Source organism: Rhododendron vialii, chromosome 1a (assembly GCF_030253575.1).
Source record: "Rhododendron vialii isolate Sample 1 chromosome 1a, ASM3025357v1".
Classification (NCBI taxonomy): domain Eukaryota; kingdom Viridiplantae; phylum Streptophyta; class Magnoliopsida; order Ericales; family Ericaceae; genus Rhododendron; species Rhododendron vialii.
Window position 1 is genome coordinate 40,174,100 of NC_080557.1, and position 12,145 is coordinate 40,186,244.

Here is a 12,145-nt window from a genome sequence, read left to right on the forward strand (position 1 = left end):
CATGATCGACTACTGTGCCCAACGAGTGAAATACTATTACAAAGTTGAAAATTGATTTCCGAATAATCGTGCACAACAGACGAGGGTTCCCCTTATCTAAGGCTCTGTTTGGAATATTGAGAATAAAAAAAGGAAAAGAAAAGAAAATGGGTGGAAAATGAGAAAAAAAAATACTTTTCCTTAAATTTAAATTTTTTATTTTCTTCTCTCTTTCTCTTCCAACCAAATAGTAGGAAGAAATTTTTTTAAGTTTTCCTTTCTTTTCCATAAGTTCCAAACAGAACCTAAGGGTGGATCTGTTTAATGTTACTAGTAAAGTAGTGGTACCATACATGATACAGCTAAGCAACATCCATTAAAAACTCTCAGACCTTGAACATTAGAACCCAAAACAAAATCATAAACTACTATATTTTCGCTTGTAGTCTTTAAAAAATAAATATGTATTTATAATTTTTAAGCTTAAAAATAACAAGCTTGCTGAAATAAATAAAAAAATATGCAATATGAATCTTGTTTCATAAATCTCATCGAGATCTATTAAATCCTATAAAAAAATTAATTTTTTTTTGTAAGTTTATTATTTTTAAACTTGAAAATATATTTTTATTTTTTAAATATTTATTTGAGAAAGTGGAACGGGGCCAAACACCCCGTTCATAAACTTTGTGTCTGTAAAGTCGTGAAACACTTTCTTGCATCCTGTCTAGAGGAAGTAATTTTAATTTTTCAGCAAGATTTATTATCAAGAGAACACACAAGTATTACTGTAGCCCAAGTATTCCACCAAACAAAAAAAACTTTTTCAAGGTTTTGTCCTTATTCAAAAAAAATCGTGTTCGTTAATTTTGCGCTAAATTTTTGTAAATTATTGATTTGTCTCGATGACAGGAATCTAAAAAAGTAAAAATAAAAAATTACTTTAACCCTTTTCTTTTTTTTTTGGAAAATAACCACTCTTCAGAAAGAAAAAAAAAGTAAAATAAAGTTGGTTTTTTTTTTTTTTTGGTTGAAAAGTGGTTATTTTCAAAATATTTTGATAAAAGTAAAAAAAATTTACTTTTCTCATTCCTCTCGTCGAGACGAATCTATAATCTACAAAATCTTGGCGCAAAACTAATGAACACGATTTTTTTAAAAGAAGGATAAACCTCCAAAAAGTTCCAAAAGTTAAGCATAATGAGGTCTAAATAAAATTTCATATAATTAAAAAACGCAAATGGCGTCATATCTCTGTGTATATATCTCCCCAAAGACCAAAGAAACCCTACCATACACCCTCTCTCTCTCTCTCTCTCTCTCTCTCTCTCTCTCATAAACACACACAAGCACACACATGCGATTTTGGCCAATTTTCAGGTCTCAGGCGTGTTTATAAACCTGCTTCCTCCCTTCTTCTTCTTCTTCTGTAGTACTTACGACTATTTTCTGGTTTGTACTTTGGAGCATGTGTATATTTACAGATTTTTTTCGATTCCCTTCAAGCATAGTGCCTTTTTCAGGTGAATCTGAATATATATACTATTACTACGTTTTATACTTGGTTTGTTGATTAAAAGCCACAAATCTGTCAGCTGACTCAGCGCTAATTTTTGTTCGACCGGCCGGAATCCGATATGGGTTGTCCTTTTTGTCACCGGAATCTCACCGGTTAATCTGATCCAACCTCCAAGTACTTCAAAAACAATCCCCAGAGCTGTTTGAAAACTAATTTTGTTTCAGAAAACATGAGAGTCTGATTTTATTTTTTATTTTTTTTGTTTGGGTTTCTCGTCATGTTGTATCAACATGACCATGAGTTACTCGGTCTCAGGTTTTCCGGTTAGCTTATTCGTACCTCAACTAATCGGAGGATCATGAAATTCTCGTTTGCTGCAGTCATTTATTCCTAAGCCAAGTTTTTTCTGAATCTATGGTTTCTCTCTGATAGTCTGATTATACAAATGCTTCTCGTATTTTATTGATTTTTTTCGTATTTTATCCAATCGGGGGTTTCTGAATATTCGCCAATACCAGAGAATATTATCCCAATACAAACACAATAACGGGATCGGAGGTCCAAAATCTTGATAGATAGACTATCCGCCCAAACATCGAAAGTTGTAAAATTTTGATTCGCAGCGATCGAGATTTTTTGAATCCTTCCCTTTCGAGGGCGATGCTGCGGGTGGATTGATTGACACAGTTGTTGGTTGCAGATGTAGCATCATCAAGATTCACATGCAAATGCACACCCCAGGTTTGAACACTCTATTCCCCAACTTTCTGCCGAGGCTCCTTTGATCACAAATAAAGGAAAACGATTTTCACACTCCACCCCTACTGAATGCTTCCATTTTATGATTTTTGTGAAACTTTTTTTTTTTTTTTTGGTGGAGGAACAGCCCTACTATCAGGTCGCCTGACTGCGCAACCCAAACCTTCGAGAGAGCTAGCGTGGCCAAAAAAGCCACGGCCCCCACTTTCTCCAGGGTACTCACGCGATGGGGAATCGAACCCCAGACCTTAACGAGTACTCCCTAAGCATGAACATTTACCTAAACCACCGGGGCAGTCCCCAGGATGTGTTTTGTGAATCTTTTGTTGGTAGCATTTTTACGAAAAATAACAAATAGTGTGCATTAGTCAAAAAGAGGACTGCAACAAATTTACCGAAAATAAGACATAGTGTGCATTCGTCAAAAGAGGACCGCAAAAATCAATAACCTGGAAAACAATCGCGTAATAATTAAACAAACGGGCGGACAAAAAGTTTTTGGACTGGGCGAGAAAGTTTTTGGAGGTGAGAATCTTGATGATGCTGCATCGGCAATAAACGGCTCATACATAAATTTTCATCAGTACTGTTGCAACAGTTTGCAGTATTTCAACATATAGCTGTGATTCTGTCAGGTGGGTAGTTGCTAGTTTATCGGAACACTTTCAACAGTTTGGCAAATCTGGCAATAGATTCTGATGCTTTTGGTATCTTTCAGTGATTTGCATTTTTTATTTGGATCCCATGGAGGACCAAAAACACTGGGGGATTCCTGACATGAATGACCATTGGAGGAATTCCAAAGGGGTTCCAGACGTGTGATTATTCTTCTGGACAGCAAATGTGAGGATTGGAGAAGAGAGTTGCAGATGACTGATCACGAGCAAAAATAATGGAGGTAAAATTTTGTTTGAGAAATTAATCATGTGTCAATCGATTTATTTCATATTACTTGCATTGTTAAATTTGATATTGGCGAGGATCGTGAGATACGAAAATTGGATTATGTTCAAGCCAATTCATTATATTTCAAGAGAAGCTCAGGTCTAATTATCCTTGTGATCAGCATTAGCTTAGGATTTGTCAATCTGATGAATCTTATTTGTTAATCATGTCATAAGGGAAACTTGATGACACTTCTCTATGACCATATTTGTCCTCGGAAATTATGTTTTAGAGCAAAAAGTTGTGGCCCATGTAGTTTATAATGTAGATGCAATGGTAATGCATACAAATAAAAATAATGAAGGTAAAAAATGTTTGAGAAATTAATCATATGTCATCGATTTATTTCATATTACTTGCTTTGTTAAATTTGACATTGGCGAGGACCGTGAGATACGAAAATTGGATCATGTTCGAGCCAATTCATTATATTTCAAGACAAGTGAAGCTCTGTTCAAATTATCCTTATGAGCATAAGCTTAGAATTTGTCAATCTGATGAATCCTGTCTGTTATTCATGTCATTCATCGATTTATTTCATATTACTTGCATTGTTAAATTTGACATTGGCGAGGACCGTGAGATACGAAAATTGGATCATGTTCGAGCCAATTCATTATATTTCAAGACAAGTGAAGCTCTGTTCAAATTATCCTTATGAGCATAAGCTTAGAATTTGTCAATCTGATGAATCCTGTCTGTTATTCATGTCATAAGGGGAACTTGACGACACTTTTCTATGACCATATTTGTCCCCGAAAATTATGTTTGAGAGCAAAAAGTTGTGGCCCATGTAGTTTATAATGTAGATGCAATGGTAATGCATACAAATAAAGAGCAAAAATAATGAAGGTAAAATTTTGTTTGAGAAATTAATCACGTGTCATCGATATATTTCATATTACTTGCATTGTTAAATTTGACATTGGCGAGGATCGTGGGATACAAAAATTGGATCATGTTCGAGCCAATTCATTATATTTCAAGACAAGTGAAGCTCTGTTCAAATTATCCTTATGAGCATAAGCTTAGAATTTGTCAATCTGATGAATCCTGTCTGTTATTCATGTCATTCATCGATTTATTTCATATTACTTGCATTGTTAAATTTGACATTGGAGAGGACCGTGAGATACGAAAATTGGATCATGTTCGAGCCAATTCATTATATTTCAAGAAAGAGAAGCTCTGTTCAAATTATCCTTATGAGCATCAGCTTAGGATTTGTCAATCTGATGAATCCTATCTGTTAATCATGTCATAAGGGGAACTTGACGACACTTCTCTATGACCATAAAAAGTTGTGCCCCATGTAGTTTATAATGTAGATGCAATGGTAATGCATACAAATAAAGAGAGGGAATTAAATTAAAAACATCTTCATCATGTGGAGTATATAATATTGTCTTTTTTCTATAAACATCTCCCATACTCTTCTGTATTGCATTTGAAGTGTGCATTTGATGATACGTACTTTGTAAATAATTAAGACCAAGTAAAAATGGTGAAAACAGGAATATGATGGATGGATGGATGGATGAGTGAAAGATATCGATGTATGAAAGATGTTATTCATGGATTAAATTTCGACGGATGAGTGATTCGTATTTGATGCTTGAAGGATGTATATATGAAGGATGGATGAGTTAAGAAGACCAAGCAAATAGTTTTTTGATGTTGTTCGTGGATTAAATTTCAATGGTGAGAAGAATAAGGATGTATGAGTGATCATATTTGAAGGATTAGTTAATAAAACACATCGATATGATCCTACCTGAAGATTCACATCGACTCTCAGGTCCCGTTCCATTTAACTTAAAGTGGAATAAGTTAGTTTTGTTTCTATTTGAATTTTTTTCACATTTGTTAGTTTTGCGCCAAATTTTTGTGGATTGTTGATTCGTCCCGACGAGCGGAATCGGAAAAATGAAAAATTTTACTTTTACCCAAATATTTTAGGAAATAATCACTTTTTAGCCAAAAAAAAAAGTTTACTTTTTTGCTAAAAATTGATTATTTCCTAAAATATTTGGGTAAAAGTAAAAAAATACTTTTCTGATTCCTCTCGTTTAGACGAATCAATAATTCGCAAAAGTTTGGCACAAAAAAAAATTGAATAAGGACAAAAAGTGATAAAAGTTAAACGGAACGGGGCCTTTAGATAGTGACAAATAAACTCTCTTAAATTGTTGTGATAGAACCCCTAAGGAAATTGATTTTGGCACTCCACTTTTTATCTTTTTACTATTTAAAATTACAATAATACCATTTAAAGTGGATGAACACTAACAAAATAAAGGGTGATTTGGTAATTTCACATAGGGTAAAAACAAAAAGTACTGGAGTGCTAATGGCTAAATGTGGAGAGCCAAAATCAATTTACTGCTCCTAATTCATTGTATATGTGAGAGTGATGTGCATAAGTGCATAATAAATAAAAGTGCTATACACACAACGGTTTTGTAAAACACAACACACAACTAATATCTAGCCATCCATTGCTGTAATAAATGGTCAGGATTCGTTCAAACTCTTCCCAATAAAAGTTCAACTTTTTCTTGAAAGGGTTTTTTTAAAATCTAGACCGTCCAAATACATCTAGATGGTCAGAATTACGCACACAATCAACACAATGGTTGTGCAAATAGCATTTTTGCATAATAAATATCCAAAATTAGTGGTAGGTACTAAAATGGAGTATGTGTTTTGCGGTATAATTTTGGCTGCTTCCAAACTCAGCAAATATGCTTCGATCATTGATTTTTGTACTTATATGTTGTGGGTTTTGCTGATATATATGATATGATCCACCCAAAAATAGCAAAGAGCTGTTGATCAATATCTTGCCCAACTTCTGAGCTTTTCCCATTTTTGTCTTCTTTAGAAAGGAGATTTTCAGTCTCCTTAAGTGGTTTTTTGTCCATGGAATCAAGGACTCGATATATATTGTTTGTAAATTCATTGGAAAACTGTCAACTCGATTGCAAATGTATATCCCAATGGCTACATGCCACTGGCTTTTTTCTATTTTGGTTGGACGGTCACGGGTGTCTAGGCCAGCTTACGCGCACCTCGACTATTATCCTCTCCGATTCGGTCAAAGAGACGCCTAATTCCATACCGGGATTAGCGGATTCACGATAGATTTCATGTCAAATAAATGTGACCCGTTTGTTGGTTAAAATTATGAAGAACTTGAAGCGCTTTGAATAAAACTACGAGGACCATACAAAACGCATCATTCTACATATATGGTGGGATCTTCTGTTCCATCACCCTTCGACAATATTTCTCAATCTGCCATCATTCTTGTAGGTGGACCAGCACTGAGAAATCTTACATCTTGATGAGCGCTTGACTCTCTCTCTCTCTCTCTCTCTCTCTCTCTGTGTGAATGAAAATCATCCATCAATAATAGTGGTACATATTATTAATATATTATTGATGACAGATATATATTATTCAGCTAAATTAAGTTTCAGAAAATATCTCAAATTCTGGCTTTATTATTGTTCATGACAGAGTATTATTCAGCTGCATATTTATAGAGATCTGTGTGCCCAGCACCACTGTACTATATCCGTGTCTTGGTTCAGTTCTTGTGGGTTTCAATGGGGAATAAATCGATGTTGCCCCAAAAAATGCACTTGAAAAACCCTAAACATTTTTTTTCCCAATCGATTGAAAGATCATTTCCATCGTGTATAAATCAAGTGTAAAGCACTATATTAATTGTGAAAGTCTCATAAGATAATTAAACCCAATAACTCAATCAATACAAGAATAAGATCATTTTTTGTAAGAAACAAATAAAGTAAGAAAAAGCCTATCTAAAGGAGAAACATGAACAAACGGAGAGATTCGAACTACTGACTTTTTTGTAAGATACAAGGGTTTTGGCCAATTGAAAATTTGTTTATTTGACGAGTATTAATAAGTGAAAGAATATACAATCTAATAAGATATGACAAGAGTATTAACAGTGAAAGAATATACAATCTAATAAGATATGCAATCACATTCGACTAATAGTGATTATTTTATAATGTCACACCTTCTATAATACTAATGGATACCAGTGCCTAAAGGCACGTCCAAACGAAATATAGTTTTAACTTAAATAAGTTGTTGGCTATACTTGTCCAATATAATCTACTCACTCTCTGGCTCACTTTAAAAAGCTTATGCCAAGGTAGAGAGAAGAAATAAAAAATACAATAATTTACAGGTTAATTATCAACCCTCTTGAAATAATATCAACTTCAAATGGAAAAAAAAAAAAACAAAAGGTAATAAATTGGAAAGAAAAATGTATATATTACCACAACAGCAAGTCAAAATATCACTTAAGAAAATATTTTTTTAATCTAACGGCTTCGATCTTAGCTTGAAGACGATCAACAGCTGTAGAGATGCTCATGTTTGTATGTATAGACAAAAATTGCTCTGTTTTATAATATAAATAAATTGTATACTTCACATTTTGTGAGATTCCCTATTTTAGTATCCCATATTGCAATATTCGATATTTGGTCATAAACATCAACATCTTAACCAAATACTATACTATAGGATATGCGGTCCAATTGGATTTTCCCCCCTAATATCTCGTTTTTGGTAAAAGATCTCCTAATATGTTGAAGGTATAAGTAATAAAATTACTCACATCTCTAACAGTTTAAGCTTTTAGAAGAGTTGGTGGTTAACAATCTAATATAATATTATCTTGTTTTTGGTAAACGACTTCCTAATATCTTATTTTTGTGAACGTATCAAGATTGATAGTATTTCTTGGCATTTAAGCTTAGTGCTAGAATCAATATATAAATGCTTAAGAATTGTAATTTCTGAAGAATCGTGTCTTGTAGAATAGAGATTAGGGTTCGAGTCAAAAAAACAGCTTTTGACACCAATGAAGATAAGTTTGAATACAACGGGTGCAAGTCACGGAAACATAAAGACAAGAATGTCTTGAATCCGCATTGTTTACGTCTTTGGCATAGTCGATGGTACTGATAGCTAGCTAGACTGATCGATCGATAGTGTCCATTGAGGGAACAAATTGATGTGAATTAAAGTACATCTTGATTGAAATCTCATTGAATTTTTTGCGTCGTCGGAAAAAACGTGTATGCATGCGATCCTTAGGAATCTCCTACACAGGAGAATTCAAAGCATGCATTCTCCTTTATTGACCTATGTCAAAAGCTTAATTGACAAATTGATTGATATTCTAGTGTCCCCATTACTAATTCAATAGTCAAGCCTTTAATGAGAAAATTCCCAAGGGGATTGTTAGTGCTAGGTTCAAAGAAAGTGCATCCGAAAATTATTGAGAATACACTTTTAAAGGTATTTATGACTGTTAAGAGATTTTTATTAGCGGTAAGAAACCTCTATTCTGGGTGATTTTGGGGTATATTTTCTTTTCTTTTTTTTTGAATGGCGGGTATATTTTCTTTATACTTAGCATTCCTCATTTGCAAATATATATTCGTATTCCAATCCATCTCTTAGAACATCTCCAACCCATCTCTCACTCTTTCTCCATTTTGGAGACTCAAAAAAATATATTCTATTCAAAAAGTAATTTTGGAGAATCAACAATTTCAACCAAATTCTCCATTTTTCACCTCCAAAACTCCCCCCCAATTCTACCTCCATTATTGTTCGATATTATTTTTTTATCCTCTTTTCATTAGATGCAATTTTTTTTTCTCATTTCAACTCATTATTCAAACAAATACAATGATAGGATAGTATAAATGAGAAAAAAAATATTATGAGTTCAAGTGGTTTGAATTTATATTTGATGTTATTTCAAAATGCATTTACATATACTTAATATTAGACTCATTTTGAAGGTATTATTATTGTCTTTCCAATAATAACAATTTTGTAGAAAAAGGATGCGTAATGTAAAAGTTATATATAATTGACAAAATTCTAGTAAAAAAGTAAATAGAATATTAGTGTATGAAAGAAATGGAGATGGGTCTCCATTTGGGAGGTGATTCTCCAAATATGGAGAATGAGAATTGAGTCTCCAAAATGGAGACCCCGCATGGAGATAAGTTGGAAGCCATGGATTCTCCAAAATGGAATTTTGGTGTCTAAATAGAGATGGGTTAGAGATGCTCTTATTGCGTAGGGAAGTACTAAAGTCATCATCACCAACTCTAGTGTACCATGCTTTTGAACCATTTTTAGGTGTGTGTGTGTGTTTTTTGGATAACTCTAAGGTTGTTCGTTTTGAATTTTGAGATAGTTTTTTTGATAATGAATGAAGAGAAATAGATCGAGAAATGAGAGTAAAAATTTATTAGAGTCTGCAGAGAGAAAAGATTGAATTTAGAGTCCCAAAACGAACATGAGTAGACTAGAGATTGCTTACAAGATCACAAACCCTCCTAACCAATCTCTTATGACTATTGTTTTCTTAATTTATTGATTGGTCTGTGCAGATTGGAGGATGAAAGAGATCACAAACCTCCTAAACCAATCTCTTGGAATCAAGGTTAAGAAATATAGTCGCCGAAACCAATCTCTTGGTATTGTGCTCCTAACTCCTAATGTTGAACACCAGCACATTTTATCAATGTCCTCTTTGGAGCATCTCTCATGGTTTTCTTCGTCATTCAAAAAAAAAAACTCTCTCATGGTTTTCACAATTAATTGTAATTGCTAAAATTTGTCTTGCCACGTACGGTGTTATGTTATCTTCTTCTCTTCTTTTTTTTTTTGGAAATTTTTTGCTATTAGTTCTATGTTGTTTTAGAACGACTACTTGTCTTTCATCATTGAATCAAAAATATTTATGGAGATATCAAATTTCGAGCACTAAATTCGGTTGACATTGCCAAAATTTAATACTCCCTCCGTTCCAATTTGAGGATCCATCTTTCCTTTTTTGGACATTCCAAAATGAGTGTCTCATTTGGTTTGGAAAGTCAACACCAAAAAAGCTAGTACAACTTTTCCATTTTGCCCTTTTTGCTCCAAACTTAAGGACAATTTTTAAAAGGCAAAATTGGTGCCAATAGTATAGAAATGAATCTGACTTTCTCCTTGGGAAATGTGACTTTTAGCCAAAATTGCAAAGGCAATTTAAAACATACAAGAATGGAAAACCACTTAAGGGCAAAATTGGAAACTGAAAATTCGTCAATGCAATAATGAGGTTTCCTAAAATAGTTGGATTCCCAAAGAGGGGCTTACAAATTGAAACAGAGAGAGTACTTAAGAGTTTTGGCGTGTCAATAGAGCTTCTATTTTGATTAGTTATAGCTTCTTTTTTTATCGGCAAATTAAGAATATAACTCACTACCGGAGCACTCATATTGTTGCAAAATTCTCCCTCTGTTACAAGTTCGTTTAAATGTACGATGTCACCGTCGCCACCCGTTGGCCGGCTATTATACTACTGTTGCATTATGTATCGTAAATTAACACCTACGTACCCTCTTTATTTTGGTGTCTGAATTCCATAAAACTATCGATGAAATCATCGCATAAACATTCAACATTCTCTGTATATGTATGTATGGCTCGTAGCCTCGTAAGAGAATAGATACTGGTACCATAGCTAGTAAATTGATGATAGTAGTAAGTATAGTACCATGGATTTCACAGCCATTAAATAAAGTACATACAACCCCAAGTATAAATCTAAAAAACATAGTGATAAGAATATAAATAAGTATCTGCAAATTTAATTTTATCTGCGGAAAGGAAAAATAGCTCCACGGGCTTTTTTAGTTTTGGGGGGTTTACAATAAGAACTGCAACCACACCGGTTACTTTTTTGAGAAAATCTGTTGCTATTTCTCTAAAATTGCAAAAGAAAGGGTGACTACCACCCCACACCCATAAATTCAAAAGTTCCACGACAAATGCCGTTTTATTTGCCAAATTCCTTCAAAGCATCTTCTAGAAAGAAACGCATTCGTATTCAAAGAGCTAACAGGAGCCGTTCAAGTTTGTAAGGAAAGATAGGAGAAAATATATGGCAAGGTTGTCGCTTTTTACTGAGAGAGGGAGAAAATTAATGAGAATGACATTATGGCATACATGGGTTAGCACCCGTGCCATTTTTTTGGCAAAATAACACTACCCATTGGCCAAACATGAGAATGGCAAGGGTGAAATGACAAACACCGGTGTGGATGCTCTTTTATTTGCCAAATTTGGCATTTGTTCCTATTTATGAACTTTTGTTGTCCGACACTGTAAGATCCAAATTTGTTCAGATGCAATCGATAAATATGTGACCGTGTATTTATACAAGATCATGGTAAGGAAGCAATATGACGATAACGAAGTAAAGAGCAAGTACATTTTTTTGAGGAGTGCTGCCGCTACGTACATTCCTACCGACCACTTCTCTCTCACATGTGTCAGCTCAAAATTTGTTCAGATGTAATCGACAAATATGTGACCGTGTATTTATACAAGATCATGGTAAGGAAGCAATATGACGATAACAAAGTAAAGAGCAAGTACATTTTTTTGAGGAATGCTGCGTACATTCCTACCGACCACTTCTCTCTCATATATGTGTCGGCTCCGACACATATGTGAGAAAAAAGTGGTTGGTACTAGTGTTCCTAGACTTATTATACATTTTTTAAAGGTGCTTGTAAAAAGGCTACATTTGATTTTGCTTTGATTCTGTGTTGTCGTCTCCAGGGTCGGCCCTGGGCCTAAGCTCACTAGGCAACCGCCTAGGGCCTCCCATTTTGGGCCAAATAATAAGACCCCAAAAAGGTAAAATATAGTAAATATTATGTATTTGAACAATTTTGCAAGCAGGCTAATGTAGCTTGGTGGTAAGGCATGTGCACAAGGAGCATGGGTTCCTGAGTTTCATCCTTGGCAGCTTCATTTTTTAAAAAGTTGCTAAAATCATCAAGCTTTTGGAGTCTGGAACGCACAACCTTTACA

General features: G+C 34.1%; 1 long non-coding RNA gene across 1 annotated transcript; it reads left to right on the plus strand.

Annotated features, from left to right (window-relative positions):
• Nucleotides 1-1,269: 1,269 nt before the first annotated feature.
• On the plus strand, nt 1,270-6,779 carry LOC131335862 (uncharacterized). Its single transcript, XR_009202664.1, has 3 exons — nt 1,270-2,892; nt 2,976-5,612; nt 5,851-6,779. It is a non-coding gene; the product is annotated as an uncharacterized LOC131335862 (long non-coding RNA).
• The last annotated feature ends 5,366 nt before the right edge of the window (nt 6,780-12,145 follow it).